We start from the raw sequence: 17,088 nt of genomic DNA on the forward strand, positions 1-17,088 counted from the left end.
ACACAGATGCTCGCCTACCAAGTCGGAGCTGCCCGTACGCAGATCCACGCCGCAGGCCATACTCGTCACACTTCCATTATAATCAAGAAATCACCGTACGAACCAATTCGGGACACGCCATACCGTGCGTCGACAAAATCAGTCCTGGGTATGATCGTAGAGACTAAAGACGTCAATGCCTCTACGGTTCAGAAGCTTATCACCACGACCAACAACGCTATCGGGCTCATCAGAAGAATTGCTAGTAGACACAGGGGCCTCAAAGAACATAATCTTATAAAACTCATACACGCGTTCGTCACCTGTCACTTCGCATACGTTGCGGCAATGCTCATTTTGTCAGGATCCGAAAGAGACAGACTTAATGCCCAAATCAGAAAGGTCACCAAGCAAGCCCTCGGCATTCCGACCAACACCAGCAACGAGAAGCTGGAGCACCTGGGCATGCACAACACCCTGGAAGAAATTGCCGAAGCCCAGCAGCGCGCCCAGCTTGCGAGGCTTTCGATGACGCTTCCGGAGCGCATGATCCTAGGGAAGCTAGGCTCTGCTCAAGGAGACATAGAAAAAGACTTTGCAGACCTCCTCATGGGACATCCGTGCCAAGATCACGGTACGACCTGTGCCCAGAAATGTACACCCCGAAAACAACAAGGGCAGACGACAAGCGAGAGGACGATTCCTCCTTAACCAAGCCTCGGCGAACCGCGAACGCTCAGCTTTTGTGGACGCGGCTGCATACGCGGGAAACAAAGCTTTCGCAGTGGCGGTTGTGGACGGTCGCGGATCCACAAGACATGCAGCCACGGTAATCGCAAGGAAGCCTGAAGAGGCCGAACAGGTTGCGATCGCTGTTGCGCTCACCGACGACAATCTTTGTCATATCTACAGCGACTCCATAGGCGCTATCAGAGCTTTCCAAAAGGGCACGGTCTGCGCACAGGCTCTCAGAATTGTTACAAAAAAATAGATTAAGAAACACGTCATATACTGGTTCCCGGCACACTTAGGACCAAAGATCGGCGACGTCCCCAACCTTAACGAGGCGGCCCACGAGGCTGCGCGCGCGCTTACAGACCGCGCTGCTTCACCCGACCACTCGGAGAACAAGGACGCCCCACTACATACAATGAAATCACTAAACGCTACTACCTACAACGTAGAGAGTATAGCACGCCATAACGCACTCTCACTCGGGCTCAAGCGGTTACACTCAGAATGCTACAAACAAACACACAGCCCACGCAGAACAGACTACAACATTACATGCCTGAGCTCTACGACAAGTCTTATAGCACCAATTGCAATAGATGCCTTAACGTATATCATTTTCTCTGACCGTGCTCGCAAGCTCACATAAACTACGAACAGGACAAGCGCAAGTTTGAAGAAGCAATGCGGAGCGAAGAACTCGCTCCCCAACTGTGGGCCGTCCAGCAGGTCCACGACACCGCCAGGAAACTCAACCTCCCGGTTCCGTCGTGGGAGACTCCCACTTCAAGGCAGCCCAAAGCTCTTTTGGCCTGCAGGACCTCGAATAAAGTTGATTTCCTTCCTTCCTTACTATACTTTTTCAATAAATTTTACAGTTGGCTGCGCCCTGCACGGCTTCCCTCTAACTTTTGTCTATGAGTGCTGTTGCCGATATATCCTGCTTTGATTGTGGCTTGAGTGTCAGTTTTGCTCGCATAAACAGTGGAAGGGGTTTTAAGGGAAGAAAAGAAAAAAAGGAAGGGAAGGGAAGAAGTAAGAAGGTACTATCCGTGCGAATGCGTGCGAATGTCCATAACCTTACGCCTATAGTCGGTCACGGAGGCCAGTTGCTTTCATAAAACGTAGCAGTACCCGCGTCGCTATGTAAGCCTGCGACGCGTGGGGCCATGCTCCAAGAATGTTAGTCTCTGAAAATGGCCTGTTATCTGATCGGTTTAACAGCTTCCGAAGAACGTCGCGATCATTGTCATAAAAATCACAAAAACACAATACGTATTCAACCGTACTTCACTGTTACCTGAGTCACAGATCGGTGCGTCAGACATTTTAATTAGGAATGAGTAGGCCTTCATAAAAGCCACCCCTAACCAGAGGCGGCACAGTAAAGTTACATCACGACGGGAGAAGTTTGATGAAATCTGCAGCTTCAATGTAGGATCGAACCGGTGAAGACGGCGGATGGAGAAACTCGCTGTGTTCCACAAATCTTCAGTCTTGGTTTGAGCAAGTAAACAAAGACCCCTCGCAGCATCTGTCCTTCATGAGGGTATAGGAAGTTTCAGGGTTTCTTTATGGGCTGACTGGTCGGCATCATCAGCTAGGTCATTTCCGACGATGCCACAGTGCACCGGAAGCAATCGGAAGATGATTTCATGTCCGTTTACGAGGGATTGATAGAGAACCTCTCTGGTCTCAAATATTACTTGTTGATGGGTCTTGCCTCGTAAGGCCGACTGCAGACTCTCAAGGGCTGCCTTGTAGTCACAATACACGACCCACTTTCGAGGTTTCACTTGCGTTCTGTAATTAACAGCGGCACGTCATGCGGCAAGTTCTGTTCCTGCAGATGTTGTTATATGGCACACTTTGAAAGTAATTGTAACTTGTAAGGCCGGAATGATAACAGCGCCTGTGGGATCTGCCTCAGCTGGTGGCTGAGACAGATCCATCGGTGTAAAATGTGCGTTTTTTGTTCATATGCCTCATGATTACGAAAGACTACTTGTTTGCAACGTATATAACGATTGACAGCCTTAGAGCACACATTCCACATCTGTGTCACGTACCCAATCACTGTACTGCTGCTTTGGTAGCACAAGGACACCAAGCCACATTTTCCAAACTTTTGGCGACACATCAAGCCTACCTTCGGTCGGGCTTTACACAAACATCAAGACCACTGTTATTCCTATGATTCCTACGACTACCACAAGTACGCCGGATGATTCCGGGAATAGCGAAGAAGACCCGTCATTCAACAGTACCTCGTACGTCAGTTCACACTGTCATTACTGAGCTTAAGCAGACGACAAAAGTTCATATGGGCATGTCGACTGCGGTTGGCGACACAGCAGCGAAGGGAGCGAGCCAAATATGGTGGCGGGCACCGAGTAATGACAGTCTCCATCTCTACAATAAGATTCTCAAATGCCCCTTCCCGCTTCGAGAAGGAAACGTTGTTATGACGTCAGTCGCCTTGGCTCTATATCTTACTCTGTTGACAAGAATATAAATCTTTATTATTGTTAACGCACCGACAGATGTGGCTGCGATCAGCAATGAGCGCGCTTGCTTTGAGCATTTATGTGTGAGTAAAAAAAAATACAGATTCCCAGCTCCATGGGAATCGACGTCATGCAAAGCATTGTGCGGGGCGCCTACCAAGTAAAAGCGACTGGCAACCGATATTTAAGTACCTCGTTTTTTTAAGGCACAACGCAAAGATGACCCTCGATAATGTTCACATCTTGAGCGGTACTTGCAAAAACGCGTGAATATTTAGTAAGCGGAGTTTTCTGATTTGAGCACTCTCTAAAAAAGTAAGAGTCCCTCCTCCAGCACCCCTGAGAAGTCAGAGCGATGTCGATAGCCTGCCTCGCAGATTGTGAAAACTACCCATCGTTATCCTTTCAAATGGGTGAGTTTAACTTTGCTTAACCACCTACATTTCAAATTTTTCAACCACTTTGGAAAGAAAGAGCTGGTGGAATAAGTTTGAGTTCTTGTACAGATATTTTTTTATATTTGTACCGCATTTTTCCTCAAGCACATATCATGGCTCGCGGGCTCCCGCCGTCGTTCTTCTGTCGATAGACGAGCAGAGTCAACTCATTGAAAAGGACGGCGAACACAGCGAAACTTTTGTGCTCGCTACAAAAGAAGGCTCATCTGCGCATTGTAAGTCGGGAAAAACCTATAATAATAAAAAATACACTGCCTTTAAATACTCACGTAAAAGATCACGTGGTAATTGTAAGGAAGAGAACGAACATGCGCAGAGTCAGCAGCATCGGCAGCATCAAGTGCGCAGCAGAGGCTCGAGCTCGGGAACTGCTCGGTGCATCCTAGAACCGGCGGTCGCTACGAACCCCAATAAATCTCCTTTACAAGTGGTGGAGGTGCGGGCTAACGTTCCGTTCTGCCATCCTGGAACTCCGTTCTCGTATGCTACCCTCCGCCATGGCGCACGCCGACCAGCAGACTCTTCCATCGCCACCCGTCCCTTGCGCTGGCACCGTTCGCCAGCGGGAGCCTCCTATCTTCAGCGTAACCGACTACAACGACGTTGAAGAGTGGCTGTCGTCCTGCGAAGGGGTGAGCGTTCACAACAAATGGAATGACTCGGACACACTGGCTTACGTATCATTCTGCCTCGCGGGCGTGGCCAGTCTCTGGTTCAGAAATTATGAGCGGGATATCCGAACGTGGTCGGCATTCAAGGCGTCGATTACAGAAGTATTTGACCGACCCGCCGTCAGGAAACTCCAAGCCGAGCAGCGTTTGTGTTCACGCGCACAGGACACGGGTGAGACATTCACCAGCTATATAGAAGACGTTCTAGATTTGTGCAGGCGCTTGAACACTGCCATGACGGAAGCGGAAAAGATCAAGCACGTCAAGGGAATCGATGATGACGCATTCCAGATGCTTCTGGCCAAGGACCCGCGCACTGTTGGCGGCGTCATCAGCTTGTGCCAGAGCTATGATGAATTACGCAAGCAGCGAGCTCTGACAAGGCGACATCCCAAACCAAATGCAGTGTCATTCTGCAGCCTGACCACCGGCCCAGAACAAGCCTCCCTGATTACGCAAATCAAGGATTTCTTGCGCGAGGAAGTCGCACGACGGCTTTCTCTAGTGTCCGTCGCTCAGGAGTCTACCAGCACTTTGCCGTCTCATCTCCGTTACGTGATCCATGAAGAGGTCGCGGAAGCGCTGCCGGCTGTTCACCAGCAGGATGTCGTGACTACACCAGTCACTTATGCTACGGTTGCTGCAACGCACCTGCTACGTTCGAAAGAATGATGGATTATGTTCTGCGTGGCCTCAAATGGAAAATCTGTCTTTGCTATCTTGACGACATTGTGGTGTTCGCCCCTGATTTGGCAACGCACCTGCTCCGCCTCTAGCACTTACTCACTTGCTTGACCAAGGCCGGGTTGCAACTTAACCTGAAGAAGTGTCGATTTGCAGTTCGTCAGCTCACAATTTTAGGCCATGTCGTGTCAAAGGAGGGCATTCGCCCGGACCCCGAGAAGCTACGTGCCGTTACTGCGTTCCCAAGACCTACCACTATGAAAGAGCTACGCAGTTTTATGGGCCTCTGCTCTTACTTCCGGCGATTCGTTCGAAACTTTACGTCAATTATATCGCCTCTCACGCAGCTCCTTGGTGGCGCTAGAGATCTCTCATCATGGTTTCCAGCGTGTGACGACACATTCACAACCTTGCGCCGTCTTCTCACGATGCGACCCATTCTTCGCCATTTCGACCCTCAAGCGCCAACCGAAATTCATACCGATGCAAGCGGTATAGGCCTTGGCGCTATGTTGGCACAGCGTCAAGTTAGCCACACAGAATACGTCGTCGCATACGCGAGTCGCACGTTAACCAATGCGGAGACCAATTACAGCGTTACAGAAAAGGAGTGTTTGGCCATTGTGTGGGCGCTTCGCAATTTTCGCCCATATTTATACGGCCGATCGTTTGACGTAGTGACCGACCACCACGCACTATGTTGGCTGTCGACGCTCAAAGATCCAAAGCCTTGCCAGCTGGGCATTGCGAATCCAAGATTATGACATCCGCGTGGTTTACCGTTCCGGGCGAAAGCAATCCGACGCTGACGCGCTATCCCGATCGCCACTTCCCCCGAAAGCCAGTCACGACTCCTCCTGCGAGTGCACATTATGCTCTCTGGATGTTGGCACTATCGCTGCTGCACAGCGTAAAGATCCCTGGACTGCATCTCTGCTCGACCTTCTCTCGGATACGTCGAAAGTTCCGGTGTCACGTACGCTTCTGCCCCAAGTTCCTCATTTTGCGATTCGAGACCAGCTTCTATATTGACGCAACTATGCCCCAGAGGGACGCACCTGGTTACTCGTCATTCCGAGAATCTCGCGGTCAGAGCTCTGCTCCTCGTACCGCGTCGATCCTCAGTGTGGCCAAGCGGGAGTCTTCAAGACCTACGAAAGACTTCGACACCGCTATTACTGGCGGGGAATGTACAATTTCGTTCGAAAGTTCGTCCGCTCTTGTCATGAGTGCCAACGCCGCAAAGCGCCACCGCACAACTCCGCCGGTGAACTCCAGCCTTTACAATGCCCATCCCGACCCTTTGATCGCGTGGGCATAGATCTTTACGGGGCGCTTCCGTTGACTCCTACCGGCAACAGGTGGATAATCGCTGTGGTAGACCACTTAACCCGTTATGCGGAGACTGCTGCTCTACCAAATGCTACAGCGCAGGAGGTCGCCAATTTCATACTTCGTCGTTTTCTCCTTCGTCATGGAGGTCCACGTGAACTTTCAAGCGACAGAGGCCGCGCCTTCTTATCTAAAGTCATCGAACAGCTGCTTGCGGAATGCGCTATTTTTCATCGTAACTGCACTGCTTATAACCCGCAGACTAACGGTACCACAGAACGCTTTATTCGAATTCTTGGTGACATGCTCGCCATGTATGTCTCACCTGATCACTCTAATTGGGACCTAGCTCTTCCGTTTGTCACCTACGCCTACAACACCGCGACTAGGCCACTACCGGATTCTCACTCTTTTACCTTCTTCACGGCCGTCATCCTTCGCACACAATGGACACCATTCTGCCCTTCCGGCCGGACCGATCCGAATGCCTGCCGATCGTGGAAGCCGCCAGACACGCCGAGGAATTTCGACAGCTGGCCCGCCGATTCACCTCGGATGACCAGAATCGTCAAAAAGCCGTGCACAATGCGCAGAACTCGACTCCCACTTTTCTCCCGGGCGCTCTCATCTGGTTGTTAGTGCCACACCGCACGCCTGGGCTCGCTTCGAAACTCCTTCCGAAGTACGACGGGCCAAAGCGCGTTCTAGAGAACATCACCCGTTAATTACCTGGATGAGCCGCTAAAGCCGCCGTCCGGCATGCGACGTCATAACCACGAAGTCGTTCACGTTCAGCGTCTCAAGCCGTATCACCATTCTACAGTCCTTCCAGAAAACTAAGTCGCCAGGATGGCTCGTTTATTCCTGCGGGGCTATTGTAAGGAAGAGAACGAACGTGCCCACAGAGTCGGCAGCATCAGCAGCATCAAGCGCGCAGCAGAGGCTCGAGCTCAGGAACTGCTCGCTGCATCCTAGAACCGGCGGTCGCTACGAACCCCAATCAATCTCCTTTATAATATTTTTGCCGCGTGGGACGCCGAAGGTCATATTGCCCGACTTTTAGTGATGAATCAAAAATATAAATCCGAGTTTATTGAGAAAAACATGACTCGTTTTAGCCACTACGATACGGGATCATTCCATCAGCGGGGTTATCTCGATTCATGTTGTGAGAGCTGGTCTGTCATTTTAACGAAAACGCCATGAGAGTTTCTTGAGTAGGCGGCTGTTTCATTATCTGCATGACATGCATGTCATCACCCATCATTTACGTTCGTGATACACTCTTTTCACACTATGCCAATATTGGTACATATCAACTTAACGAAATGACGATGGGAGCCCCAATAGGTAGGCCGCTGTTTCATGACGTACATGACACACATGTCATAATATTCATGTCATGACCTATCATTCATTTCGTCATACACTTTTCTTATACTAGGCCAATTTTTCTACTTACCAAGTTAACGAAAGGACCATAGAGCATCAAGACTTAGGCGGCTGTTTCATGACCTACATGACGTACGTCTCATATTCATCTCATTACCGATCATTTATTTTCGTCATACACACTTCTCATACTATGCCATTTTTGGTACATACGAAGTTAACGAAACGACCATGACAGCGCAAAGACGTAGGCGACCAGATAGATATTGTCAAAGTGGCAAATGTTCGCCTAGAAATGCCTCATATTGTTAACAAAACATACGGTTTACAAGAAGGAGTGGCAACATCCAAGACAGTTTGAATACAGTAGGCGCGTGTCACGCGGAGCGAAAACAAGATAACATATAGACTACTGTAAAAAAGGCCCATAGTTAATACAATGTGGGCGCTACTAAATGTCATTAAAATAAAAATTAAATTCGAAGGGTTTTACGTGCAAAGCCTCCTTGTGAATAGAAATCAATGTGGCTGCGGATAATTTTGGCCACCTGGGTTTTTTTAATTGCGCCCAATGCAATTCACGCAAGCGTTTTCGCATTCCGCTTCCAATAGAATGCCGCCGCCTCGGCCGGGCTCGAACCTGCGATGTTGAGCTAGCGTTGTGAGATATCCGTACAGCCAAAGGGGACAATGTTTCTGTTGCCCCGACCACCTCCTGGATGCAGAGGCACCAATGCCTAATAGCTGCCAAGTCGTGCATTGTAGAATTGGTTTCATTACTTGCTGTTCACCGTTTGTTTAGTTTGACAGTGCGTGGTAAGAAGTTGATGCTTTCATTTAAGGTTTTAGAACAGACGAGCAAGCTTACATTGGGCATACCGCAAAACGTATTGAGGCACAAAACAAAAGAGCATCGAAACGTGAGAGGAGCAGTGTTCAACAATACGGTTATTTTTCAAGAAATATGAGAATCCTAGCCATCACAGTGGCAAAGAGGACATTTCAACAACACCAACCCTTACCGCCCCCGGTACCTGCAGCACACCTTTACCAGTCATGATTATTTCTTCATGTTGAGGTAACTCTCGTCCTTCGTTGAGAAGCAAGGCCAGCACAAGGTCCTGTCAGATGAGGTTAGGTAGGTGTACTTTTCAGCTGTAGCATGCACAAAGGCGTCTTATGATTTTTCAAAGTGGTTCGAGTGAAATAAGGTCGGTTTGCTGGCCCCATTTGGGTACGTTATCCACGCCTCAACAGCGCACTGTTGTGTGTTGCTTACGTAGCGCATGGGCTCGCCTGTGAATTCCGCAAGTAATTCCTGGAGTTTCCTTGTTTTCGTTGCAGCACGAACGCATCGTGGTCGAAAGCGGCATACGGTCGTTATAAGCCGCGTGGCACCAAGCGCGGTAAATGCGACCGGCGTCGATATTTTTTAACTCCCATCAATTGTGCTTGCTGGGACTATGTACATGGAATATCACTCGGAAAGAATTCCTCAGATAGATGTAGACACCACAGTTTTGCTACGGCATGTGGAAGCGGTTCTGCTTTATTTTTTCTGGCCTTCGCACGGCATTACACCTTGCACGATGAATACCTAGAAACAAGTCTCCGAACAGCTCAGCGAACAACCTCTCATAACTTGAAGACTTTTGAGTAGTGCCCCTCTTTGATGTAGCGCGTGCGTACAGCCAAAGAAGGAGAGGCGTCGTAGACAAAACACTTTCTGTATGTATTTGCATTCACCATTTTAACAGGGTCAGGTAAGGGGGATAATCGTGGAATGGATGCCGCCAAACATATTTGTCAGCAATTACAGACCGCGAGGGAACATGCAACAACATCTCCGTGGCGCGAGCATCAAAATACCAAATCACGCATATAGCATCAAACGAAATTTTTGCACAAGATCACGCCTCTATGTGCGCAGCACGCAGGTGTAGTAAAAAATCTGGAGGACATTTGAGCCTCGACTTTGAGAGTGGAACGCGTTAGCATTCAAAGAGCCCTGACGGCTTCTCGCGCTTCCTGGCAACTGCAGCTTTGGAACCGTAATGTTAACCGGGAAACACTGGCCGCGAACGCTATGCACGAAGGCGAGCTTTCTGGTAGAAACTCGGTCTCTTGTGTGGGCCGATCACGGAGGCAGTATAGAGCCATGCCAAAAATGGCTTGTATACAACCCGATCACAGAGGCAGTACAGAGCCATGCCAAAAACAAATTAAATCGTTTTCTGGTTTCTGTTATCGGTTGGCCCTTTCAATACCTCAGTCTAAGAAAATTTAACATGAAAGGCATACGCTTTCAGTGTTTTGTTTCATGACATTTGTGGGTTGTCATTCTCAAGATTCCGAGAAATAACTTAGTCAAGAATGAATACGACAACGAATGAGCAACTTTAGGGATAGAATTGTGTGCCGATACAACCCGCATACCCCGCATGTCATATAGCAAGGCGTGGCATGCACATACATATTCTCAAATATATAGGGAAATTTTCGCTCACGAGGACGCCGGCGCCAGACGCCGACGCCAACACCGGATTTTCTACGACACGGGGCGCTTAACACTGTCGCAATAATATGTGCCTACCACACTCGAGACAAAGCCGATGACCGGCAGCAACGGCATTCCGATTCACACTCACAATGGCAGCGTCTCGAATCACACTCAGCGTCCACCAGCCATTGTTACCATTTAGCATGCATTAACCAAATGCGACAGACGCGCTTGAGACCAGTCCTGCCTATGCATGATATACCGCATATACTTACTTCACTGTGTCGAGACTTGCAACGAGCAGTCACAGATTATATGCTACTTTCATGTTTATTATGCTTTTGAATTATTAGGTCCCGTGACCTGTTTATGCTTTTATGTGCTGCCTAACTTGGTTTAGTAAATACTTCTTGTGCGGCGTAGAGCGTTTTCTAATCCAAAAATCCAATTATACCTTCTGGTAGAACTTTAAAACAGGCTGAAAGTAAAAGGCGTATATTCCATGCATGACTATGGAAAAAATTGAAGGCCTTTCCGCCCTGCGAACGTGAATTACCAGTGGAGCTGCACACATCGAGGTGCGAAAACACGTGGTAGAGTGTTCATTATATCGCTCATTGTCACTTAGCAACGAGGGTCACTTTCAATTTGGCGACGCTTAGGTTTTCACTTATCGACATACTCGCAACTGCACACACATTCTTTGATAATGTTAGATATATGCACGTACGCCGTGGGTTGTCGGTTGGGCCAGATCGGTGTGGCATCACAAGCGATATGTCAACAACATGAAACGCGTAAACCACTACCTCTTCGGTCTCTACACATCCACATTGATATCACCGACAATGACAACAGGGGTAGTGTCCGCAATTAAGCCACGCGAAATAAGTAGCCATGAACCTTACGGGTCTATGAGCCATTGCATTGCATGCTTGCTTACGAGGGTATGCGCCACTGACGACAGTTTTCGACTTGCTGTTCTTTATGTTTCATGCCTGATTAGAAAGAATGTAAGCACAGTTCGTTTCGCCTTGCTGAGTGCTTGTAGCCTCTGCCTTACGTTGGCCATTGCATATTTTGTTTGCTTGTTTAAGGAGGTATGAGTGGTTGGGGCGTGTGAGCCGTTGATGATGATATCTTTTGCGCACGGACACGAAAATTTTATGGTGCCCTTGCCGTATACAGCTCCGCTGTACAAGGAATAAGCCAGTGGACAACAGCATTCAATCTTAATGGAAGAAACTGCGATTGCATAAAATTGCATAAACTGCGATTGCACCGACACGCCATCACACCACGGCATACAATCAGTGGACACAACCCAAGACGAGCCCCAGGAGGAGAAGACCACTGATCCAACCCCCAAGAAATGAGCACGCACCGAACCAACACCCACCGCTGTCCCCGAGCAGAACTCCGACACGCTATCGCACCAAGTCACAGACTCAAAGGACAAAACCCAAGATGCGCCCCAGGAGGAGAAGATCACTGACCCAACCACCAAGAAACGAACACGCACTTCATCACGACATAACAAGGACCTGACCCAATTGGAAACTCAGCTCGAAGCCAAAATTGAAGCGCTCGCCAACACCTACGCCAGCACGGCTGCCGTGACCGACCAACGACTGGCACGGCTGGAGGAACTGATCACCACGTCCTTCCGCACCATACAAGAGCGTTTCGCATTCATTGAACACACCCTCAAGCCCATAGTCCGCAGCCCCATCTTTTCAGCGGAATTCGCCAAACACCCATACCTCCAAGAACAGACGCAAGCCCCACCCTCGCCACAACTATGTCCCAAAACCAATCCACAATAGCATCGCTACCGGGCCTTACGGTCCGGCAGTGGAACTGCCACAGTTACAACAACAAGAAAGCAGTGCTGCAACAACATATTACCACAGTAAACAAGAAACCCGACATTATCCTGCTGCAAGAAACGGCGACGGTGACCCCCACCCTCCGTGGGTATCGCGCTCACGTTAGCCAGGTGGAGGGACGGGGCGTCTGCACGTTCGTCCGCAAAGGGCTCGCGTTCATCGAGCACCAACTCAAACACGGCCGCAGCAGGGTGGAATACGCCTTCACCGAAATCATCCCAAGCAAACAACGGAAAGGCAGCCTGTTCATCGCCAACATCTACAGTAACCCCAAGCACCAAACACAGAAATTCAAGACCCTACTACACACAGCCAGCACCCAAGCCAGAGACAACACGTTGCTGATCGGAGGGGACTTCAACGCCGCCCATCGAGCGTGGGGTTATGTGAAGGACACGGCCAAGGGACGGCACTTATTACAGGATACCCTGGACCACAAATGTGTCCTAATCACGGACCCCGCGCATCCTACCCGCATCGGCAACTCCGTAGCACGAGACACCACACCAGACCTTACGTTCATAAAAAATGACCACACGGGCAAAGTAACATGGCACAACACGGGCGTCGACCTGGGCAGTGACCACTACATCCTCGAAATTACGATACCCAACCAATCACGGAGAAATACCATTATACATAAGTGGACGGACTGGGACGAATTCCGTAAGGGGCGCCTCACCGCAGCACAAGACATCACAGAGATCGAAACCTGTACGGCGGAACTCCGCGATGCAGTGCGCTCAGCCACAAAGACCATAGAAACAGACGAGGACGTCATCATCATGGACAGCCGCCTGGCCCATCTGATAGAGGCCAAACGTTCGATACAGGCGCGTTGGAAGCAGCACCGGCTGAATCGCAAATTGAGGAAGAAGGTGGCTGACTTAAATAGGGCCATTGAACAACATTGCAGGCTCCTGTGCCGTCAACAGTGGAACGAGATCTGCAACCGAGCTGACAGGGAATTGCATCGCAGTTGTTCATGGAATCTATTTCGGCACCTCCTAGACGAAACAAAGGCCAAGTCAAACCAGCGCGACCGCCTGGCCCGCCTCATGCACACCATCACACAACAACAAGGAAAAGACGCTGTTATCAGGAGCCTGGAGGCCAAGTATCTGCCAGACACGCCAACGGAAACCCACCCGCCGTACGGGGGGCTGCCCAACGCGTGGCTCGACCGAGACATTACCACATCAGAGGTACGGGCAGCGCTGCACGAGCTCAACACCCGCTCAGCAGCCGGCCCAGATCACGTTACAAACAAGATGCTACGCAACCTGGACGACGCTTCGATAGAGGCCCTAACCGATTACTTCAATGAATGCTGGCATTCGGGCAAGCTCCCCCGACAGTGGAAAACGGCAAGAACGATCCTGATCCCGAAACCGGGCAAACCACTGGACATCGGCAACCTGCGTCCCATCTCGCTGACGTCCTGCGTGGGCAAGGTGCTGGAGCACGTGGTTGCCAACCGGTGGCAGGAATACCTAGAGAAGGAAGGCCTCTATCCTGACACGATGATCGGCTTCCGGCGCAGACTCAGCACACAAGATGCCATGTTACAACTCAAACAAGAAATCGTCGACAACAAGACACAAGACAGCAAAGTAATTCTGGGTCTCGATTTACAAAGTGCATTCGACAAAGTCAAACACTCAGCCATAGTAGGACAAGTATCAAGACTCAACATGGGGGTAACGAGCTACAATTATATTCAAGACTTCTTGACCAACCGCACGGTAGAACTGCACGCCGGAGACCTCAAGCTCCCCGAACACAAGCTCGGCAGTACGGGTACTCCACAGGGTTCGGTCATATCGCCGTTGCTCTTTAACCTCGTCATGATCGGGGTAGCGAGGGCAGTAACGGCGACCGGCGTCCGGCATACGATCTACGCCGACGACATTACCCTGTGGGCGGCCGGCGGCACCGACGCCAGTATCGAGCAACAGCTGCAAGCGGCGGTTACCGCCATCGAGCAGCACCTTGATGGCACAGGCCTAATGTGCTCGCCCGCCAAATAAAACACATCTTTGCCTGTGCAGAAATTCTGGACCACAACAGATGAAGCTACAACATAACCTGCCTGTTCGCAAGCGTGACTGCAATATTGGCATCCACTCACGTCTCCACCATAAATATCGAAAGTATTGTGAATTACTGCTCATTCGAATATGTCATAACACTATTGCGCCATGCGGCTATCTTCATTTTGCTATATTTGGATATCTTGCTCCCTGCATCTGAAGACCACAGGACACAGAATAGAGAGAGAGAAACAGAAAGGCTCAGCGAAAAACTGGGCGCTGAACCGCGCTCTTCCTTTTCAGTAATGTCCATCAACGAGGGAAGGATACTGAAAGCTGAAAAGGAAAAGAAAAGCCCACACTTCGCCCGGACACACACTCGATGAGGCGTTCAGTTCATCCCAAGCAGCCATACAGATTGGCCCATCTAAAGAGACCGAGCAGTGCTTCTGTGCCTTCGCCCATCACAGATGCACGAGGCCACGCTCTCAGAATGTTCACTTCTGCGAAAGGCCTCTCATTTAATTTCCCTTAAACTGTCCGAAGTACAAGCCTCCGATCGTCGCACCATGGACATTCACACAGGAGTCGTTTAATGTCTTCTCCTGGGCCAAATGGGCTGTAATTCGCACTCTCCGTCTTTCCTAATAGGAAGAAGGTACTATGCCCTCTGCAAATATATATATTTTTTTTCTACTCACAGCCCATCATCAGCATCATCATCAGCCTGGTTACGCCTACGGCAGGGCAAAGGCCTCTCCCATACTTCTCCAACTACCCCGGTCATGTGCTAATTGTGGCCATGTTGTCCCTGCAAGCTCCTTAATCTCTTCCACCCACCTAACTTTCTGCCGCCCCCTGCTACGCTTCCCTTCTCTTGGAGTCCAGTCCGTAACCCTTAATGACCATCCGTTATCTTCCCTCCTCATTACATATCCTGCCAATGCCCGTTTCTTTTTCTTGATTTCAACTAAGATGTCATTAACTCGCGTTTGTTCCCTCACCCAATCTGCTCTCTTCTGATCCCTTAACGTTACACCCATCCTTTTTTCCATAGCTCGTTGCGTTGTCCTGAATTTAATAGAACCCTTAATAGAAGCCACCAGGTTTCTGCCCCGTAATTACTGCTAAGACACAGCTGTTATACACTTTTCTTTTAAGGGATAATGGCAACCTGCTCTACATGATCTGAGAATGCCTGCTGAACGCACCCCAGCCCACAATGATTTAAAAGGAGCAAAGAGGGCCACTCAGCCTCACGTGCTTCTTGTGCGTCTCACTGCACGCGGTACGAGACACGCGAGTGATAATGGAAGATGATGACTTCTTGCAAAATTTGCTAAGTGTCATCCGCTGTTCTTGCCCAAGGCAAGAACAGCGGATGAAGGACACGCTGGACAGGCTGGATGAAGGACATGCTATCTTTCTGTCACGCGTGGAAGGACAGAAAGATTGCACCAACGTTTCCGAAAACTTGGGCCGAGCCAAAGAACTAAGCCAGCAACGCAATTTTCAAAAAAGTATTTGGTCTCCTTTTTTTCTGAATACCGCGTTGTTTAGCTTTATTAGGGCACACTGTATACAGAAATTTATGTGAAATCTCAGACGGATGGATTGTAGCGCATCGCTTACAGTTGCTTAGTATGGTTTTGAAATCAAACAACAAAGGAAGAGGCGCATCTGAAACGAACGTTTCCTGTCTTTTTGTACCTTCTGTGTAGAAATATTCTGCGCAAGTGTCGCTTTATTTTCGAATGAAAACGACATTTCGTGAAGCCGTTACCGTATGCGGTTTGGGTGCATTGACTTCAGCATAGATTTTGTCCGTGGAAGCTTTTATAGGATCATATCATTCTGCTTTTTCGCCAGTTATTTTACGCCCACCAGCACCAGCTGTGTCATAAATGTCGCAGGAATAGATGGAGTTGAGTGCACTCACGTAAATTATCACGATAGTAGGCGCGCCATAGTTATTACCCTGAAGTTAGACGAAAGTTTAATTTCAGGGTGATATTTTAGGGAAGCCAATGACCACCACCTCGACTACGTCTACAAAGCGCGTTGCCTAATCTTGTCATGTGTATTTCATGCAGAAGATTGCTCTCATTTCAATACGAGCTACAGATGTGTTCACGTTAACACTGCGGAACTTAAAGTCCGTTTTGGATGCACGTTCGCCGCAGTTTTCCGCACAATGGAATGGAAAATCGATCTGTTTCCGCCATGCAAGCCTGCCAGCGGGATCAGCACGCTGAGTGTTTTTTCACTAGTTCGCATTGCTGTACAGGGCTAATTTGTCGCATTGGACTTGTGCTTATAGTCTCTTTAAGTAAACGATTGTACTGTTAAGAGAAAGGCAACTTCGTGCGTTTATGTGTTGTTCGAAATAGAGAGATTATCCTGCCGCACGTATGGTGGCCCGATTCGCTTATGAAATTAGAAGAAATGTCATACAACTGAAAAGTAGCTTATCTAAGTCGGAGCTGAACTGGGTAGCTGTAGAGAAAATTGGTTACATGTATTCTGCGAGACAGCAGCTTCGTGGGATGGCGTTGGCACATGCGTCGTCCTTCAAGCACCTACAGTAGTTTGGTTTCGCGAGGCCGATAACTTGGAAGTTGGAACATAAAACATTTAAGAAAATCAAACGCCATTGCATTTAAAAGGCTGTCTGTTTCATTAATCAATGCGTACAGACTGAATGATGATCCTTGGAACGACAAGCGTCTGCACAAAACTAATAATTCGCACGCATCCCACCGTCGGTCACCATCATCTGAAAGTAGGCGCTGACTTTAGTAAGAAAAAGGTTGTAAGCGAGAAATTGCATTAATGGCTCGGCACCTCACAATATATGCACAGTGGCGAACCAGGGGCACGACATTGTAGCGGTACGACTATCGCCTCCAAA

The sequence above is a fragment of the Dermacentor andersoni genome, chromosome 6, assembly GCF_023375885.2.
Source record: "Dermacentor andersoni chromosome 6, qqDerAnde1_hic_scaffold, whole genome shotgun sequence".
In the NCBI taxonomy this organism is placed as follows: domain Eukaryota; kingdom Metazoa; phylum Arthropoda; class Arachnida; order Ixodida; family Ixodidae; genus Dermacentor; species Dermacentor andersoni.